A 19,887-nucleotide genomic window follows, 5' to 3' on the forward strand; every position below is an offset into this window, starting at 1 on the left:
TCTCAGAAAGCTTCTTTCCAGATTTCATCTGAGGATATTTCCTTTTTCACCATAGCCCTCTATGGGCTTCCAAATATCACTTTGCCAATTCCAGAAGAACTGTCTTAGCGAAAGGCTTCTTGAGGGGAAAGCTGTAACTCTGTGAGATGATTTCACAGAACACAAAGAAGTTTCTCAGAAAGCTTCTTTCTCTTTGTTACCGGAGGATATTTCCTTTGGTCCTACACTCTTCAAAGGGATCCGAAATATCTGTTCTCAGATTCCACAGAAAAAAGGCTAGCAAAGAGATCCACGAAATACACATGTAACTCTGTGAGATGAATTAACAGAACACTAAGCGGTTTCTTAGAAAGATTCTTTCTAGATTTCATCTGAGGATATTTCCTTTTTCACCGTAGGTCTCTATGGGCTTCCAAATATCCCTTTCCCAATTCCACAAGAACTGTCTTAGCGAAAGACTTCTTGAGGGGAAAGCTGTAACTCTGTGAGATGATTTCACAGAACACAAAGAAGTTTCTCAGAAAGCTTCTTTCTCTTTGTTATCGGAGGATATTTCCTTTGTCCTTATAGTCTTCAAAGGGATCCGAAATATCTGTTCTCAGATTCCACAGAAATAAGGCTAGCAAAGAGATCCACGAAATACAGATGTAACTCTGTGACTGGAAGTCACACATCACAGAGCAGTTTCTCAGAAAGCTTCTTTCCAGATTTCATCTGAGGATATTTCCTTTTTCACCATAGCCCTCTATGGGCTTCCAAATATCACTTTGCAAATTCCACAAGAACTGTCTTAGCGAAAGGCTTCTGGTGGGGAAAGCTGTAACTCTGTGAGATGATTTCACAGAACACAAAGAAGTTTCTCAGAAAGCTTCTTTCTCTTTGTTATCGGAGGATATTTCCTTTGGCCCTATAGTCTTCAAAGGGATCTGAAATATCTGTTCTCAGATTCCACAGAAATAAGGCTAGCAAAGAGATCCAAGAAATACAGATGTAACTCTGTGAGTGGAAGTCACACATCACAGAGCAGTTTCTCAGAAAGCTTCTTTCCAGATTTCATCTGAGGATATTCCTTTTTCACCTTAGCCCTCTATGGGCTTCCAAATATCCCTTTGACAATTTCACAAGAACTGTCTTAGCGAAAGGCTTCTGGTGGGGAAAGCAGTAACTCTGTGAGATGATTTCACAGAACACAAAGAAATTTCTCAGAAAGCTTCTTTCTCTTTGTTATCGGAGGATATTTCCTTTGGCCCTATAGTCTTCAAAGGGATCCGAAATATCTGTTCTCAGATTCCACAGAAATAAGGCTAGCAAAGAGATCCACGAAATACAGATGTACCTCTGTGAGTGGAAGTCACACATCACAGAGCAGTTTCTCAGAAAACTTCTTTCCAGATTTCATCTGAGGATATTTCCTTTTTCACCATAGCCCTCTATGGGCTTCCAAATATCACTTTTCCAATTCCACAAGAACTGTCTTAGCGAAAGGCTTCTTGAGGGGAAAGCTGTAACTCTGTGAGATGATTTCACAGAACACAAAGAAGTTTCTCAGAAAGCTTCTTTCTCTTTGTTATCGGAGGATATTTCCTTTGGCCCTATAATCTTCAAAGGGATCCGAAATATCTGTTCTCAGATTCCACAGAAATAAGGCTAGCAAAGAGATCCACGAAATACAGATGTAACTCTGTGAGATGAATTAGGAGAACACTAAGCAGTTTCTCAGAAAGCTTCTTTTCAGATTTCATCTGAGGATATTTCCTTTTTCACCATAGGCCTCTATGCGTTTCCAAATATCCCTTTGCCAATTCCACAAGAACTGTCTTAGCGAAAGGCTTCTTGAGGGGAAAGCTGTAACTCTGTGAGATGATTTCACAGAACACAAAGAAGTTTCTCAGAAAGCTTCTTTCTCTTTGTTATCGGAGGATATTTCCTTTGGCCCTATAGTCTTCAAAGGGATCCGAAATATCTGCTCTCAGATTCCACAGAAATAAGGCTAGCTAAGAGGTCCACGAAATACAGATGTAACTCTGTGAGTGGAAGTCACACATCACAGAGCAGTTTCTCAGAAAGCTTCTTTCCAGATTTCATCTGAGGATATTTCCTTTTTCACCATAGCCCTCTATGGGCTTCCAAATATCACTTTGCCAATTCCAAAAGAACTGTCTTAGCGAAAGGCTTCTTGAGGGGAAAGCTGTAACTCTGTGAGATGATTTCACAGAACACAAAGAAGTTTCTCAGAAAGCTTCTTTCTCTTTGTTATCGGAGGATATTTACTTTGGCCCTATAATCTTCAAAGGGATCCGAAATATCTGTTCTCAGATTCCACAGAAATAAGGCTAGCAAAGAGATCCACGAAATACAGATGTAACTCTGTGAGTGGAAGTCACACATCACAGAGCAGTTTCTCAGAAAGCTGCTTTCCAGATTTCAACTTAGGATATTTCCTTTTTCACCATAGCCCTCAATGGGCTTCCAAATATCACTTTGCCAATTCCACAAGAACTGTCTTAGCGAAAGGCTTCTTGAGGGGAAAGCTGTAACTCTGTGAGATGATTTCACAGAACACAAAGAAGTTTCTCAGAAAGCTTCTTTCTCTTTGTTGCCGGAGGATATTTCCTTTGGTCCTATAGTCTTCAAAGGGATCCGAAATATCTGTTCTCAGATTCCACAGAAATAAGGCTAGCAAAGAGATCCACGAAATACAGATGTAACTCTGTGAGTGGAAGTCACACATCACAGAGCAGTTTCTCAGAAAGCTTCTTTCCAGATTTCATCTGAGGATATTTCCTTTTTCACCATAGCCCTCTATGGGCTTCCAAATATCACTTTGCCAATTCCACAAGAACTGTCTTTGCGAAAGGCTTCTTGAGGGGAAAGCTGTAACTCTGGGAGATGATTTCACAGAACACAAAGACGTTTCTCAGAAAGCTTCTTTCTCTTAGTTATCGGAGGTTATTTCCTTTGGCCCTATAGTCTTCAAAGAGATCCGAAATATCTGTTCTCAGATTCCACAGAAATAAGGCTAGTAAAGAGATCCACGAAATACAGATGTAACTCTGTGAGATCAATTAACAGAACACTAAGCAGTTTCTCAGAAAGCTTCCTTCCAGATTTCATCTGAGGATATTTCCTTTTTCACCTTAGCCCTCTATGGGCTTCCAAATATCCCTTTGCCAATTTCACAAGAACTGTCTTAGCGAAAGGCTTCTGGTGGGGAAAGCTGTAACTCTGTGAGATGATTTCACAGAACACAAAGAAGTTTCTCAGAAAGCTTCTTTCTCTTTTTATATCGGAGGATATTTCCTTTGTCCCTATAGTCTTCAAAGGGATCCGAAATATCTGTTCTCAGATTCCACAGAAATAAGGCTAGCAAAGAGATCCCCGAAATACAGATGTAACTCTGTGAGTGGAAGTCACACATCACAGAGCAGTTTCTCAGAAAGCTTCTTTCCAGATTTCATCTGAGGATATTTCCTTTTTCACCATAGCCCTCTATGGGCTTCCAAATATCACTTTGCCAATTCCACAAGAACTGTCTTTGCAAAAGGCTTCTTGAGGGGAAAGCTGTAACTCTGGGAGATGATTTCACAGAACACAAAGAAGTTTCTCAGAAAGCTTCATTCTCTTTGTTATCGGAGGATATTTCCTTTGGCCCTATAGTCTTCAACGGGATCCGAAATATCTGTTCTCAGATTCCACAGAAATAAGGCTAGCAAAGAGATCCACGAAATACAGATGTAACTCTGTGATATGAATTAACAGAACACTAAGCAGTTTCTCAGAAAGCTTCCTTCCAGATTTCATCTGAGGATATTCCTTTTTCACCTTAGCCCTCTATGGGCTTCCAAATATCCCTTTGCCAATTTCACAAGAACTGTCTTAGCGAAAGGCTTCTGGTGGGGAAAGCTGTAACTCTGTGAGATGATTTCACAGAACACAAAGAAATTTCTCAGAAAGCTTCTTTCTCTTTGTTATCGGAGGATATTTCCTTTGGCCCTATAGTCTTCAAAGGGATCCGAAATATCTGTTCTCAGATTCCACAGAAATAAGGCTAGCAAAGAGATCCACGAAATACAGATGTACCTCTGTGAGTGGAAGTCACACATCACAGAGCAGTTTCTCAGAAAACTTCTTTCCAGATTTCATCTGAGGATATTTCCTTTTTCACCATAGCCGTCTATGGGCTTCCAAATATCACTTTTCCACTTCCACAAGAACTGTCTTAGCGAAAGGCTTCTTGAGGGGAAAGCTGTAACTCTGTGAGATGATTTCACAGAACACAAAGAAGTTTCTCAGAAAGCTTCTTTCTCTTTGTTATCGGAGGATATTTCCTTTGGCCCTATAATCTTCAAAGGGATCCGAAATATCTGTTCTCAGATTCCACAGAAATAAGGCTAGCAAAGAGATCCACGAAATACAGATGTAACTCTGTGAGATGAATTAGGAGAACACTAAGCAGTTTCTCAGAAAGCTTCTTTTCAGATTTCATCTGAGGATATTTCCTTTTTCACCATAGGCCTCTATGCGTTTCCAAATATCCCTTTGCCAATTCCACAAGAACTGTCTTAGCGAAAGGCTTCTTGAGGGGAAAGCTGTAACTCTGTGAGATGATTTCACAGAACACAAAGAAGTTTCTCAGAAAGCTTCTTTCTCTTTGTTATCGGAGGATATTTCCTTTGGCCCTATAGTCTTCAAAGGGATCCGAAATATCTGCTCTCAGATTCCACAGAAATAAGGCTAGCAAAGAGGTCCACGAAATACAGATGTAACTCTGTGACTGGAAGTCACACATCACAGAGCAGTTTCTCAGAAAGCTGCTTTCCAGATTTCATCTGAGGATATTTCCTTTTTCACCATAGCCCTCAATGGGCTTCCAAATATCACTTTGCCAATTCCACAAGAACTGTCTTAGCGAAAGGCTTCTTGAGGGGAAAGCTGTAACTCTGTGAGATGATTTCACAGAACACAAAGAAGTTTCTCAGAAAGCTTCTTTCTCTTTGTTGCCGGAGGATATTTCCTTTGGTCCTATAGTCTTCAAAGGGATCCGAAATATCTGTTCTCAGATTCCACAGAAATAAGGCTAGCAAAGAGATCCACGAAATACAGATGTAACTCTGTGAGTGGAAGTCACACATCACAGAGCAGTTTCTCAGAAAGCTTCTTTCCAGATTTCATCTGAGGATATTTCCTTTTTCACCATAGCCCTCTATGGGCTTCCAAATATCACTTTGCCAATTCCACAAGAACTGTCTTTGCGAAAGGCTTCTTGAGGGGAAAGCTGAAACTCTGTGAGATGATTTCACAGAACACAAAGAAGTTTCTCAGAAAGCTTCTTTCTCTTTGTTATCAGAGGATATTTCCTTTGGCCCTATAATCTACAAAGGGATCCGAAATATCTGTTCTCTGATTCCACAGAAATAAGGCTAGCAAAGAGATCCACGAAATACAGATGTAACTCTGTGAGATGAATTAGGAGAACACTAAGCAGTTTCTCAGAAAGCTTCTTTTCAGATTTCATCTGAGGATATTTCGTTTTTCACCCTAGCCCTCTATGAGTTTCCAAATATCCCTTTGCCAATTCCACAAGAACTGTCTTAGCGAAAGGCTTCTTGAGGGGAAAGCTGTAACTCTGTGAGATGATTTCACAGAACACAAAGAAGTTTCTCAGAAAGCTTCTTTCTCTTTGTTATCGGAGGATATTTCCTTTGGCCCTATAGTCTTCAAAGGGATCCGAAATATCTGCTCTCAGATTCCACAGAAATAAGGCTAGCAAAGAGGTCCAAGAAATACAGATGTAACTCTGTGAGTGGAAGTCACAAGTCACAGAGCAGTTTCTCCGAAAACTTCTTTCCAGATTTCATCTGAGGATATTTCCTTTTTCACCATAGCCCTCTATGGGCTTCCAAATATCCCTTTGCCAATTCCACAAGAACTGACTTTGCGAAAGGCTTCTTGAGGGGAAAGCTGTAACTCTGGGAGATAATTTCACAGAACACAAAGAAGTTTCTCAGAAAGCTTCTTTCTCTTTGTTACCGGAGGATATTTCCTTTGGTCCTATACTCTTCAAAGGGATCCGAAATATCTGTTCTCAGATTCCACAGAAAAAAGGCGAGCAAAGAGATCCAAGAAAAACACATGTAACTCTGTGAGATGAATTAACAGAACACTAAGCAGTTTCTCAGAAAGCTTCTTTCCAGATTTCATCTGAGGATATTTCCTTTTTCACCCTAGCCCTCTATGGGCTTCCAAATATCACTTTGCCAATTCCACAAGAACTGTCTTAGCGAAAGGCTTCTTGAGGGGAAAGCTGTAACTCTGTGAGATGATTTCACAGAACACAAAGAAGTTTCTCAGAAAGCTTCTTTCTCTTTGTTACCGGAGGATATTTCCTTTGGTCCTATAGTCTTCAAAGGGATCCGAAATATCTGTTCTCAGATTCCACTGAAATAAGGCTAGCAAAGAGATCCACGAAATACAGATGTAACTCTGTGAGTCGAAGTCACACATCACAGAGCAGTTTCTCAGAAAGCTTCTTTCCAGATTTCATCTGAGGATATTTCCTTTTTCACCGTAGCCCTCTATGGGCTTCCAAATATCACTTTGCAAATTCCACAAGAACTGTCTTTGCGAAAGGCTTCTTGAGGGGAAAGCTGTAACTCTGTGAGATGATTTCACAGAACACAAAGAAGTTTCTCAGAAAGCTTCTTTCTCTTAGTTATCGAAGGATATTTCCTTTGGCCCTATAGTCTTCAAACAGATCCGAAATATCTGTTCTCAGATTCCACAGAAATAAGGCTAGCAAAGAGATCCACGAAATACAGATGTAACTCTGTGAGATGAATTAACAGAACACTAAGCAGTTTCTCAGAAAGCTTCCTTCCAGATTTCATCTGAGGATATTTCCTTTTTCACCTTAGCCCTCTATGGGCTTCCAAATATCCCTTTGCCAATTTCACAAGAACTGTCTTAGCGAAAGGCTTCTTGAGGGGAAAGCTGTAACTCTGGGAGATGATTTCACAGAACACAAAGAAGTTTCTCAGAAAGCTTCCTTCTCTTTGTTATCAGAGGATATTTCCTTTGGCCCTATAGTCTTCAAAGGGATCCAAAATATCTGTTCTCAGATTCCACAGAAATAAGGCTAGCAAAGAGATCCACGAAATACAGATGTAACTCTGTGAGTGGAAGTCACACATCACAGAGCAGTTTCTCAGAAACCTGCTTTCCAGATTTCAACTTAGGATATTTCCTTTTTCACCATAGCCCTCTATGGGCTTCCAAATATCACTTTGCCAATTCCACAAGAACTGTCTTAGCGAAAGGCTTCTTGAGGGGAAAGCTGTAACTCTGTGAGATGATTTCACAGAACACAAAGAAGTTTCTCAGAAAGCTTCTTTCTCTTTGTTACCGGAGGATATTTCCTTTGGTCCTATAGTCTTCAAAGGGATCCGAAATATCTGTTTTCAGATTCCACAGAAATAAGGCTAGCAAAGAGAACCACGAAATACAGATGTAACTCTGTGAGATGAATTAACAGAACACTAAGCAGTTTCTCAGAAAGCTTCTTTCCAGATTTCATCGGAGGATATTTCCTTTTTCACCATAGCCCTCTATGGGCTTCCAAATATCACTTTGCCAATTCCACAAGAACTGTCTTAGCGAAAGGCTTCTTGAAGGGAAAGCTGTAACTCTGTGAGATGATTTCACAGAACACAAAGAAGTTTCTCAGAAAGCTTCTTTCTCTTTGTTACCGGAGGATATTTCCTTTGGTCCTATAGTCTTCAAAGGGATCCGAAATATCTGTTCTCAGATTCCACAGAAATAAGGCTAGCAAAGGGATCCACGAAATACAGATGTACCTCTGTGAGTGGAAGTTACACATCACAGAGCAGTTTCTCAGAAAACTTCTTTCCAGATTTCATCTGAGGATATTTCCTTTTTCACCATAGCCCTCTATGGGCTTCCAAATATCACTTTGCCAATTCCACAAGAACTGTCTTAGTGAAAGGCTTCTTGAGGGGAAAGCTGTAACTCTGTGAGATGATTTCACAAAACACAAAGAAGTTTCTCAGAAAGCTTCTTTCTCTTTGTTATCGGAGGATATTTCCTTTGGCCCTATAATCTTCAAAGGGATCCGAAATATCTGTTCTCAGATTCCACAGAAATAAGGCTAGCAAAGAGATACACGAAATACAGATGTAACTCTGTGAGATGAATTAAGAGAACACTAAGCAGTTTCTCAGAAAGCTTCTTTTCAGATTTCATCTGAGGATATTTCCTTTTTCCCCATAGGCCTCTTTGCGTTTCCAAATATCCCTTTGCCAATTCCACAAGAACTGTCTTAGCGAAAGGCTTCTTGAGGGGAAAGCTGTAACTCTGTGAGATGATTTCACAGAACACAAAGAAGTTTCTCAGAAAGCTTCTTTCTCTTTGTTATCGGAGGATATTTCCTTTGGCCCTATAGTCTTCAAAGGGATCCGAAATATCTGTTCTCAGATTCCACAGAAATAAGGCTAGCAAAGAGATCCACGAAATACAGATGTAACTCTGTGAGTGGAAGTCACACATCACAGAGAGGTTCTCAGAAAGCTTCTTTCCAGATTTCATCTGAGGATATTTCCTTTTTCACCATAGCCCTCTATGGGCTTCCAAATATCACTTTGCCAATTCCACTAGAACTGTCTTAGCGAAAGGCTTCTTGAGGGGAAAGCTGTAACTCTGTGAGATGATTTCACAGAACACAAAGAAGTTTGTCAGAAAGCTTCTTTCTCTTTGTTATCGGAGGATATTTCCTTTGGCCCTATAGTCTTCAAAGGGATCCGAAATATCTGTTCTCAGATTCCACAGAAATAAGGCTAGCAAAGAGATCCACGAAATACAGATGTAACTCTGTGAGTGGAAGTCACACATCACAGAGCAGTTTCTCAGAAAGCTTCTTTCCAGATTTCATCTGAGGATATTTCCTTTTTCACCCTAGCCCTCTATGGGCTTCCAAATATCAGTTTGCCAATTCCACAAGAACTGTCTTACCGAAAGGCTTCTGGTGGGGAAAGCTGTAACTCTGTGAGATGATTTCACAGAACACAAAGAAGTTTCTCCGAAAGCTTCTTTCTGTTTGTTATCGGAGGATATTTCCTTTGGCCCTATAGTCTTCAAAGGGATACGAAATATCTGTGCTCAGATTCCACAAAAATAAGGCGAGCAAAGAGATCCAAGAAACACAGATGTAACTCTGTGAGATGAATTAACAGAACACTAAGCAGTTTCTCAGAAAGCTTCTTTCCAGATTTCATCTGAGGATATTTCCTTTTTCACCATAGGCCTCTATGGGCTCCCAAATATCCCTTTGCCAATTCCACAAGAACTGTCTTAGCGTAAGGCTTCTTGAGGGGAAAGCTGTAACTCTGTGAGATGATTTCACAGAACACAAAGAAGTTTCTCAGAAAGCTTCTTTCTCTTTGTTATCGGAGGATATTTCCTTTGGCCCTATAGTCTTCAAAGGGATCCGAAATATCTGTTCTCAGATTCCACAGAAATAAGGCTAGCAAAGAGATCCACGAAATACAGATGTAACTTTGTGAGTGGAAGTCACACATCACAGAGCAGTTTCTCAGAAATCTTCTTTCCAGATTTCATCTGAGGATATTTTTTTTTCACCATAGCCCTCTATGGGCTTCCAAATATCACTTTGCCAATTCCACAAGAACTGTCTTAGCGAAAGGCTTCTTGAGGGGAAAGCTGTAACTCTGTGAGATGATTTCACTGAACACAAAGAAGTTTCTCAGAAAGCTTCTTTCTCTTTGTTACCGTAGGATATTTCCTTTGGTCCTATACTCCTCAAAGGGATCCGAAATATCTGTTCTCAGATTCCACAGAAATAAGGCTAGCAAAGAGATCCACGAAATACACATGTAACTCTGTGAGATGAATTAACAGAACACTAAGCAGTTTCTCAGAAAGCTTCTTTCCAGATTTCATCTGAGGATATTTCCTTTTTCACCTTAGCCCTCTATGGGCTTCCAAATATCCCTTTGCCAATTCCACAAGAACTGTATTAGCGAAAGGCTTCTTGAGGGGAAAGCTGTAACTCTGTGAGATGATTTCACAGAACACAAAGAAGTTTCTCAGAAAGCTTCTTTCTCTTTGTTATCGGAGGATATTTCCTTTGGCCCTATAGTCTTCAAAGGGATCCGAAATATCTGTTCTCAGATTCCACAGAAATAAGGCTAGCAAAGAGATCCACGAAATACAGATGTACCTCTGTGAGTGGACGTCACACATCACAGAGCAGTTTCTCAGAAAACTTCTTTCCAGATTTCATCTGAGGATATTTCCTTTTTCACCATAGCCCTCTACGGGCTTCCAAATATCACTTTGCCAATTCCACAAGAACTGTCTTTGCGAAAGGCTTCTTGAGGGGAAAGCTGTAACTCTGTGAGATGATTTCACAGAACACGAAGAAGTTTCTCAGAAAGCTTCTTTCTCTTTGTTACCGGAGGATATTTCCTTTGGTCCTATAGTCTTCAAAGGGATCCGAAATATCTGTTCTCAGATTCCACAGAAATAAGGCTAGCAAAGAGAACCACGAAATACAGATGTAACTCTGTGAGATGAATTAACAGAACACTAAGCAGTTTCTCAGAAAGCTTCTTTCCAGATTTCATCTGAGGATATTTCCTTTTTCAACATAGCCCTCTATGGGCTTCCAAATATCCCTTTGCCAATTCCACAAGAACTGTCTTAGCGAAAGGCTTCTTGAGGGGAAAGCTGTAACTCTGTGAGATGATTTCACAGAACACAAAGAAGTTTCTCAGAAAGCTTCTTTCTCTTTGTTATCGGAGGATATTTCCTTTGGCCCTATAGTCTTCAAAGGGATCCGAAATATCTGTTCTCAGATTCCACAGAAATAAGGCTAGCAAGGAGATCCACGAAATACAGATGTAACTCTGTGAGTGGAAGTCACACATCACAGAGCAGTTTCTCAGAAAGCTTCTTTCCAGATTTCATTTGAGGATATTTCCTTTTTCACCATAGCCCTCTATGGACTTCCAAATATCACTTTGCCAATTCCACAAGAACTGTCTTTGCGAAAGGCTTCTTGAGGGGAAAGCTGTAACTCTGGGAGTTGATTTCACAGAACACAAAGAAGTTTCTCAGAAAGCTTCTTTCTCTTTGTTATCGGAGGATATTTCCTTTGGCCCTATAGTCTTCAAAGGGATCCGAAATATCTGTTCTCAGATTCCACAGAAATAAGGCTAGCAAAGAGATCCACGAAATACAGATGTAACTCTGTGAGATGAATAAACAGAACACTAAGCAGTTTCTCAGAAAGCTTCTTTCCAGATTTCAGCTGAGGATATTTCCTTTTTCACCTTAGCCCTCTATGGGCTTCCAAATATCCCTTTGCCAATTCCACAAGAACTGTCTTAGCGAAAGGCTTCTTGAGGGCAAAGCTGTAACTCTGTGAGATGATTTCACAGAACACAAAGAAGTTTCTCAGAAAGCTTCTTTCTCTTTGTTATCGGAGGATATTTCCTTTGGCCCTACAGTCTTCAAAGGGATCCGAAATATCTGTTCTCAGATTCCACAGAAATAAGGCTAGCAAAGAGATCCACGAAATACAGATGTACCTCCGTGAGTGGACGTCACACATCACAGAGCAGTTTCTCAGAAAACTTCTTTCCAGATTTCATCTGAGGATATTTCCTTTTTCACCATAGCCCTCTATGGGCTTCCAAATATCACTTTGCCAATTCCACAAGAACTGTCTTTGCGAAAGGCTTCTTGAGGGGAAAGCTGTAACTCTGTGAGATGATTTCACAGAACACAAAGAAGTTTCTCAGAAAGCTTCTTTCTCTTTGTTATCGGAGGATATTTCCTTTGGCCCTATAATCTTCAAAGGGATCCGAAATATCTGTTCTCAGATTCCACAGAAATAAGGCTAGCAAAGAGATCCACGAAATACAGATGTAACTCTGTGAGATGAATTAACAGAACACTAAGCAGTTTCTAAGAAAGCTTCTTTCCAGATTTCATCTGAGGATATTTACTTTTTCACCATAGCCCTCTATGGGCTTCCAAATATCCCTTTGCCAATTCCACAAGAACTGTCTTAGCGAAAGGCTTCTTGAGGGGAAACCTGTAACTCTGTGAGATGATTTCACAGAACACAAAGAAGTTTCTCAGAAAGCTTCTTTCTCTTTGTTATCGGAGGATATTTCCTTTGGCCCTATAGTCTTCAAAGGGATCCGAAATATCTGTTCTCAGATTCCACAGAAATAAGGCTAGCAAGGAGATCCACGAAATACAGATGTAACTCTGTGAGTGGAAGTCACACATAACAGAGCAGTTTCTCAGAAAGCTTCTTTCCAGATTTCAACTTAGGATATTTCCTTTTTCACCATAGCCCTCTATGGGCTTCCAAATATCACTTTGCCAATTCCACAAGAACTGTCTTAGCGAAAGGCTTCTTGAGGGGAAAGCTGTAACTCTGTGAGATGATTTCACAGAACACAAAGAAGTTTCTCAGAAAGCTTCTTTCTCTTTGTTACCGGAGGATATTTCCTTTGGTCCTATAGTCTTCAAAGGGATCCGAAATATCTGTTCTCAGATTCCACAGAAATAAGGCTAGCAAAGAGAACCACGAACTACAGATGTAACTCTGTGAGATGAATTAACAGAACACTAAGCAGTTTCTCAGAAAGCTTCTTTCCAGATTTCATCTGAGGATATTTCCTTTTTCACCATATCCCTCTATGGGCTTCCAAATATCCCTTTGCCAATTCCACAAGAACTGTCTTAGCGAAAGGCTTCTTGAGGGGAAAGCTGTAACTCTGTGAGATGATTTCACAGAACACCAAGAAGTTTCTCAGAAAGCTTCTTTCTCTTTGTTATCGGAGGATATTTCCTTTGGCCCTATAGTCTTCAAAGGGAAACGAAATATCTGTTCTCAGATTCCACAGAAATAAGGCTAGCAAAGAGATCCACGAAATACAGATGTAACTCTGTGAGTGGAAGTCACACATCACAGAGCTGTTTCTCAGAAAGCTTCTTTCCAGATTTCATCTGAGGATATTTCCTTTTTCACCATAGCCCTCTATGGACTTCCAAATATCACTTTGCCAATTCCACAAGAACTGTCTTAGCGAAAGGCTTCTTGAGAGGAAAGCTGTAACTCTGGGAGTTGATTTCACAGAACACAAAGAAGTTTCTCAGAAAGCTTCTTTCTCTTTGTTATCGGAGGATATTTCCTTTGGCCCTATAGTCTTCAAAGGGATCCGAAATATCTGTTCTCAGATTCCACAGAAATAAGGCTAGCAAAGAGATCCACGAAATACAGATGTAACTCTGTGAGATGAATAAACAGAACACTAAGCAGTTTCTCAGAAAGCTTCTTTCCAGATTTCAGCTGAGGATATTTCCTTTTTCACCTTAGCCCTCTATGGGCTTCCAAATATCCCTTTGCCAATTCCACAAGAACTGTCTTAGCGAAAGGCTTCTTGAGGGCAAAGCTGTAACTCTGTGAGATGATTTCACAGAACACAAAGAAGTTTCTCAGAAAGCTTCTTTCTCTTTGTTATCGGAGGATATTTCCTTTGGCCCTATAGTCTTCAAAGGGATCCGAAATATCTGTTCTCAGATTCCACAGAAATAAGGCTAGCAAAGAGATCCACGAAATACAGATGTACCTCTGTGAGTGGAAGTCACACATCACAGAGCAGTTTCTCAGAAAGCTTCTTTCCAGATTTCATCTGAGGATATTTCCTTTTTCACCATAGCCCTCTATGGGCTTCCAAATATCACTTTGCCAATTCCACAAGAACTGTCTTTGCGAAAGGCTTCTTGAGGGGAAAGCTGTAACTCTGTGAGATGATTTCACAGAACACAAAGAAGTTTCTCAGAAAGCTTCTTTCTCTTTGTTATCGGAGGATATTTCCTTTGGCCCTATATTCTTCAAAGGGATCCGAAATATCTGTTCTCAGATTCCACAGAAATAAGGCTAGAAAAGAGATCCACGAAATACAGATGTAACTCTGTGAGATGAATTAACAGAACACTAAGTAGTTTCTCAGAAAGCTTCTTTCCAGATTTCATCTGAGGGTATTTCCTTTTTCAACATAGGCCTCTATGGGCTTCCAAATATCCCTTTGCCAATTCCACAAGACCTGTCTTAGCGAAAGGCTTCTTGAGGGGAAAGCTGTAACTCTGTGAGATGATTTCACAGAACACAAAGAAGTTTCTCAGAAACCTTCTTTCTCTTTGTTACCGGAGGATATTTCCTTTGGTCCTATAGTCTTCAAAGGGATCCGAAATATCTGTTCTCAGTTTCCACAGAAATAAGGCTAGCAAAGAGAACCACGAACTACAGATGTAACTCTGTGAGATGAATTAACAGAACACTAAGCAGTTTCTCAGAAAGCTTCTTTCCAGATTTCATCTGAGGATATTTCCTTTTTCACCATAGCCCTCTATGGGCTTCCAAATATCCCTTTGCCAATTCCACAAGAACTGTCTTAGCGAAAGGCTTCTTGAGGGGAAAGCTGTAACTCTGTGAGATGATTTCACAGAACACCAAGAAGTTTCTCAGAAAGCTTCTTTCTCTTTGTTATCGGAGGATATTTCCTTTGGCCCTATAGTCTTCAAAGGGATCCGAAATATCTGTTCTCAGATTCCACAGAAATAAGGCTAGCAAAGAGATCCACGAAATACAGATGTAACTCTGTGAGTGGAAGTCACACATCACAGAGCAGTTTCTCAGAAAGCTTCTTTCCAGATTTCATCTGAGGATATTTCCTTTTTCACCATAGCCCTCTACGGGCTTCCAAATATCACTTTGCCAATTCCACAAGAACTGTCTTAGCGAAAGGCTTCTTGAGGGGAAAGCTGTAACTCTGTGAGATGATTTCACAGAACACAAAGAAGTTTCTCAGAAAGCTTTTTTCTCTTTGTTATCGGAGGATATTTCCTTTGGCCCTATAATCTTCAAAGGGATCCGAAATATCTGTTCTCAGATTCCACAGAAATAAGGCTAGCAAAGAGATCCACGAAATACAGATGTAACTCTGTGAGATGAATAAACAGAACACTAAGCAGTTTCTCAGAAAGCTTCTTTCCAGATTTCAGCTGAGGATATTTCCTTTTTCACCTTAGCCCTCTATTGGCTTCCAAATATCCCTTTGCCAATTCCACAAGAACTGTCTTAGCGAAAGGCTTCTTGCGGGGAAAGCTGAAACTCTGTGAGATGATTTCACAGAACACAAAGAAGTTTCTCAGAAAGCTTCTTTCTCTTTGTTAACGTAGGACATTTCCTTTGGCCCTATAGTCTTCAAAGGGATCCGAAATATCTGTTCTCAGATTCCACAGAAATAAGGCGAGCAAAGAGATCCAAGAAACACAGATGTAACTCTGTGAGACGAATTAACAGAACACTAAGCACTTTCTCAGAAAGCTTCTTTCCAGATTTCATCTGAGGATATTTCCTTTTACACCATAGGCTTCAATGGGCTCCCAAATATCCCTTTGCGAATTCCACAAGAACTGTCTTAGCGTAAGGCTTCTTGAGGGGAAAGCTGTAACTCTGTGAGATGATTTCACAGAACACAAAGAAGTTTCTCAGAAAGCTTCTTTCTCTTTGTTATCGGAGGATATTTCCTTTGGCCCTATAGTCTTCAAAGGGCTCCGAAATATCTGTTCTCAGATTCCACAGAAATAAGGCTAGCAAAGAGATCCACGAAATACAGATGTAACTCTGTGAGTGGAAGTCACACATCACAGAGCAGTTTCTCAGAAAGCTTCTTTCCAGATTTCATCTGAGGATATTTCCTTTTTCACCATAGCCCTCTATGGGCTTCCAAATATCACTTTGCCAATTCCACAAGAACTGTCTTAGCGAAAGGCTTCTTGAGGGGAAAGCTGTAACTCTGTGAGATGATTTCACAGAACACAAAGAAGTTTCTCAGAAAGCTTCTTTCTCTTTGTTACCGTAGGATATTTCCTTTGGTCCTATACTCTTCAAAGGGATCCGAAATATCTGTTCTCAGATTCCACAGAAATAAGGCTAGCAAAGAGATCCACGAAATACAGATGTAACTCTGTGAGATGAATTAACAGAACACTAAGCAGTTTCTCAGAAAGCTTCTTTCCAGATTTCATCTGAGGATATTTCCTTTTTCACCTTAGCCCTCTATGGGCTTCCAAATATCCCTTTGCCAATTCCACAAGAACTGTCTTAGCGAAAGGCTTCTTGAGGGGAAAGCTGTAACTCTGTGAGATGATTTCACAGAACACAAAGAAGTTTCTCAGAAAGCTTGTTTCTCTTTGTTATCGGAGGATATTTCCTTTGGCCCTATAGTCTTCAAAGGGATCCGAAATATCTGTTCTCAGATTCCACAGAAATAAGGCTAGCAAAGAGATCCACGAAATACAGATGTAACTCTGTGAGTGGAAGTCACACATCACAGAGCAGTTTCTCAGAAAGCTTCTTTCCAGATTTCATCTGAGGATATTTCCTTTTTCACCATAGCCCTCTATGGGCTTCCAAATATCACTTTGCAAATTCCAGAAGAACTGTCTTAGCGAAAGGCTTCTTGAGTGGAAAGCTGTAACTCTGTGAGATGATTTCACAGAACACAAAGAAGTTTCTCAGAAAGCTTCTTTCTCTTTGTTACCGGAGGATATTTCCTTTGGTCCTACACTCTTCAAAGGGATCCGAAATATCTGTTCTCAGATTCCACAGAAAAAAGGCTAGCAAAGAGATCCACGAAATACACATGTAACTCTGTGAGATGAATTAACAGAACACTAAGCAGTTTCTTAGAAAGATTCTTTCTAGATTTCATCTGAGGATGTTTCCTTTTTCACCGTAGGCCTCTATGGGCTTCCAAATATCCCTTTCCCAATTCCACAAGAACTGTCTTAGCGAAAGACTTCTTGAGGGGAAAGCTGTAACTCTGTGAGATGATTTCACAGAACACAAAGAAGTTTCTCAGAAAGCTTCTTTCTCTTTGTTATCGGAGGATATTTCCTTTGTCCTTATAGTCTTCAAAGGGATCCGAAATATCTGTTCTCAGATTCCACAGAAATAAGGCTAGCAAAGAGATCCACGAAATACAGATGTAACTCTGTGACTGGAAGTCACACATCACAGAGCAGTTTCTCAGAAAGCTTCTTTCCAGATTTCATCTGAGGATATTTCCTTTTTCACCATAGCCCTCTATGGGCTTCCAAATATCACTTTGCAAATTCCACAAGAACTGTCTTAGCGAAAGGCTTCTGGTGGGGAAAGCTGTAACTCTGTGAGATGATTTCACAGAACACAAAGAAGTTTCTCAGAAAGCTTCTTTCTCTTTGTTATCGGAGGATATTTCCTTTGGCCCTATAGTCTTCAAAGGGATCTGAAATATCTGTTCTCAGATTCCACAGAAATAAGGCTAGCAAAGAGATCCAAGAAATACAGATGTAACTCTGTGAGTGGAAGTCACACATCACAGAGCAGTTTCTCAGAAAGCTTCTTTCCAGATTTCATCTGAGGATATTTCCTTTTTCGCCATAGCCCTCTGTGGGCTTCCAAATATCACTTTGCCAATTCCACAAGAACTCTCTTAGCGAAACGCTTCTTGAGGGGAAAGCTGTAACTCGGTGAGATGATTTCACAGAACACAAAGAAGTTTCTCAGAAAGCTTCTTTCTCTTTTTATATCGGAGGATATTTCCTTTGTCCCTATAGTCTTCAAAGGGATCCGAAATATCTGTTCTCAGATTCCACAGAAATAAGGCTAGCAAAGAGATCCCCGAAATACAGATGTAACTCTGTGAGTGGAAGTCACACATCACAGAGCAGTTTCTCAGAAAGCTTCTTTCCAGATTTCATCTGAGGATATTTCCTTTTTCACCATAGCCCTCTATGGGCTTCCAAATATCACTTTGCCAATTCCACAAGAACTGTCTTTGCGAAAGGCTTCTTGAGGGGAAAGCTGTAACTCTGGGAGATGATTTCACAGAACACAAAGAAGTTTCTCAGAAAGCTTCATTCTCTTTGTTATCGGAGGATATTTCCTTTGGCCCTATAGTCTTCAACGGGATCCGAAATATCTGTTCTCAGATTCCACAGAAATAAGGCTAGCAAAGAGATCCATGAAATACAGATGTAACTCTGTGATATGAATTAACAGAACACTAAGCAGTTTCTCAGAAAGCTTCCTTCCAGATTTCATCTGAGGATATTCCTTTTTCACCTTAGCCCTCTATGGGCTTCCAAATATCCCTTTGCCAATTTCACAAGAACTGTCTTAGCGAAAGGCTTCTGGTGGGGAAAGCTGTAACTCTGTGAGATGATTTCACAGAACACAAAGAAATTTCTCAGAAAGCTTCTTTCTCTTTGTTATCGGAGGATATTTCCTTTGGCCCTATAGTCTTCAAAGGGATCCGAAATATCTGTTCTCAGATTCCACAGAAATAAGGCTAGCAAAGAGATCCACGAAATACAGATGTACCTCTGTGAGTGGAAGTCACACATCACAGAGCAGTTTCTCAGAAAACTTCTTTCCAGATTTCATCTGAGGATATTTCCTTTTTCACCATAGCCCTCTATGGGCTTCCAAATATCACTTTTCCAATTCCACAAGAACTGTCTTAGCGAAAGGCTTCTTGAGGGGAAAGCTGTAACTCTGTGAGATGATTTCACAGAACACAAAGAAGTTTCTCAGAAAGCTTCTTTCTCTTTGTTATCGGAGGATATTTCCTTTGGCCCTATAATCTTCAAAGGGATCCGAAATATCTGTTCTCAGATTCCACAGAAATAAGGCTAGCAAAGAGATCCACGAAATACAGATGTAACTCTGTGAGATGAATTAGGAGAACACTAAGCAGTTTCTCAGAAAGCTTCTTTTCAGATTTCATCTGAGGATATTTCCTTTTTCACCATAGGCCTCTATGCGTTTCCAAATATCCCTTTGCCAATTCCACAAGAACTGTCTTAGCGAAAGGCTTCTTGAGGGGAAAGCTGTAACTCTGTGAGATGATTTCACAGAACACAAAGAAGTTTCTCAGAAAGCTTCTTTCTCTTTGTTATCGGAGGATATTTCCTTTGGCCCTATAGTCTTCAAAGGGATCCGAAATATCTGCTCTCAGATTCCACAGAAATAAGGCTAGCAAAGAGGTCCACGAAATACAGATGTAACTCTGTGAGTGGAAGTCACACATCACAGAGCAGTTTCTCAGAAAGCTTCTTTCCAGATTTCATCTGAGGATATTTCCTTTTTCACCATAGCCCTCTATGGGCTTCCAAATATCACTTTGCCAATTCCACAAGAACTGTCTTAGCGAAAGGCTTCTTCAGGGGAAAGCTGTAACTCTGTGAGATGATTTCACAGAACACAAAGAAGTTTCTCAGAAAGCTTCTTTCTCTTTGTTATCGGAGGATATTTACTTTGGCCCTATAATCTTCAAAGGGATCCGAAATATCTGTTCTCAGATTCCACAGAAATAAGGCTAGCAAAGAGATCCACGAAATACAGATGTAACTCTGTGAGTGGAAGTCACACATCACAGAGCAGTTTCTCAGAAAGCTGCTTTCCAGATTTCAACTTAGGATATTTCCTTTTTCACCATAGCCCTCAATGGGCTTCCAAATATCACTTTGCCAATTCCACAAGAACTGTCTTAGCGAAAGGCTTCTTGAGGGGAAAGCTGTAACTCTGTGAGATGATTTCACAGAACACAAAGAAGTTTCTCAGAAAGCTTCTTTCTCTTTGTTGCCGGAGGATATTTCCTTTGGTCCTATAGTCTTCAAAGGGATCCGAAATATCTGTTCTCAGATTCCACAGAAATAAGGCTAGCAAAGAGATCCACGAAATACAGATGTAACTCTGTGAGTGGAAGTCACACATCACAGAGC

This window comes from Macaca mulatta, chromosome 17 (genome assembly GCF_049350105.2).
Source record: "Macaca mulatta isolate MMU2019108-1 chromosome 17, T2T-MMU8v2.0, whole genome shotgun sequence".
In the NCBI taxonomy this organism is placed as follows: Eukaryota; Metazoa; Chordata; class Mammalia; order Primates; family Cercopithecidae; genus Macaca; species Macaca mulatta.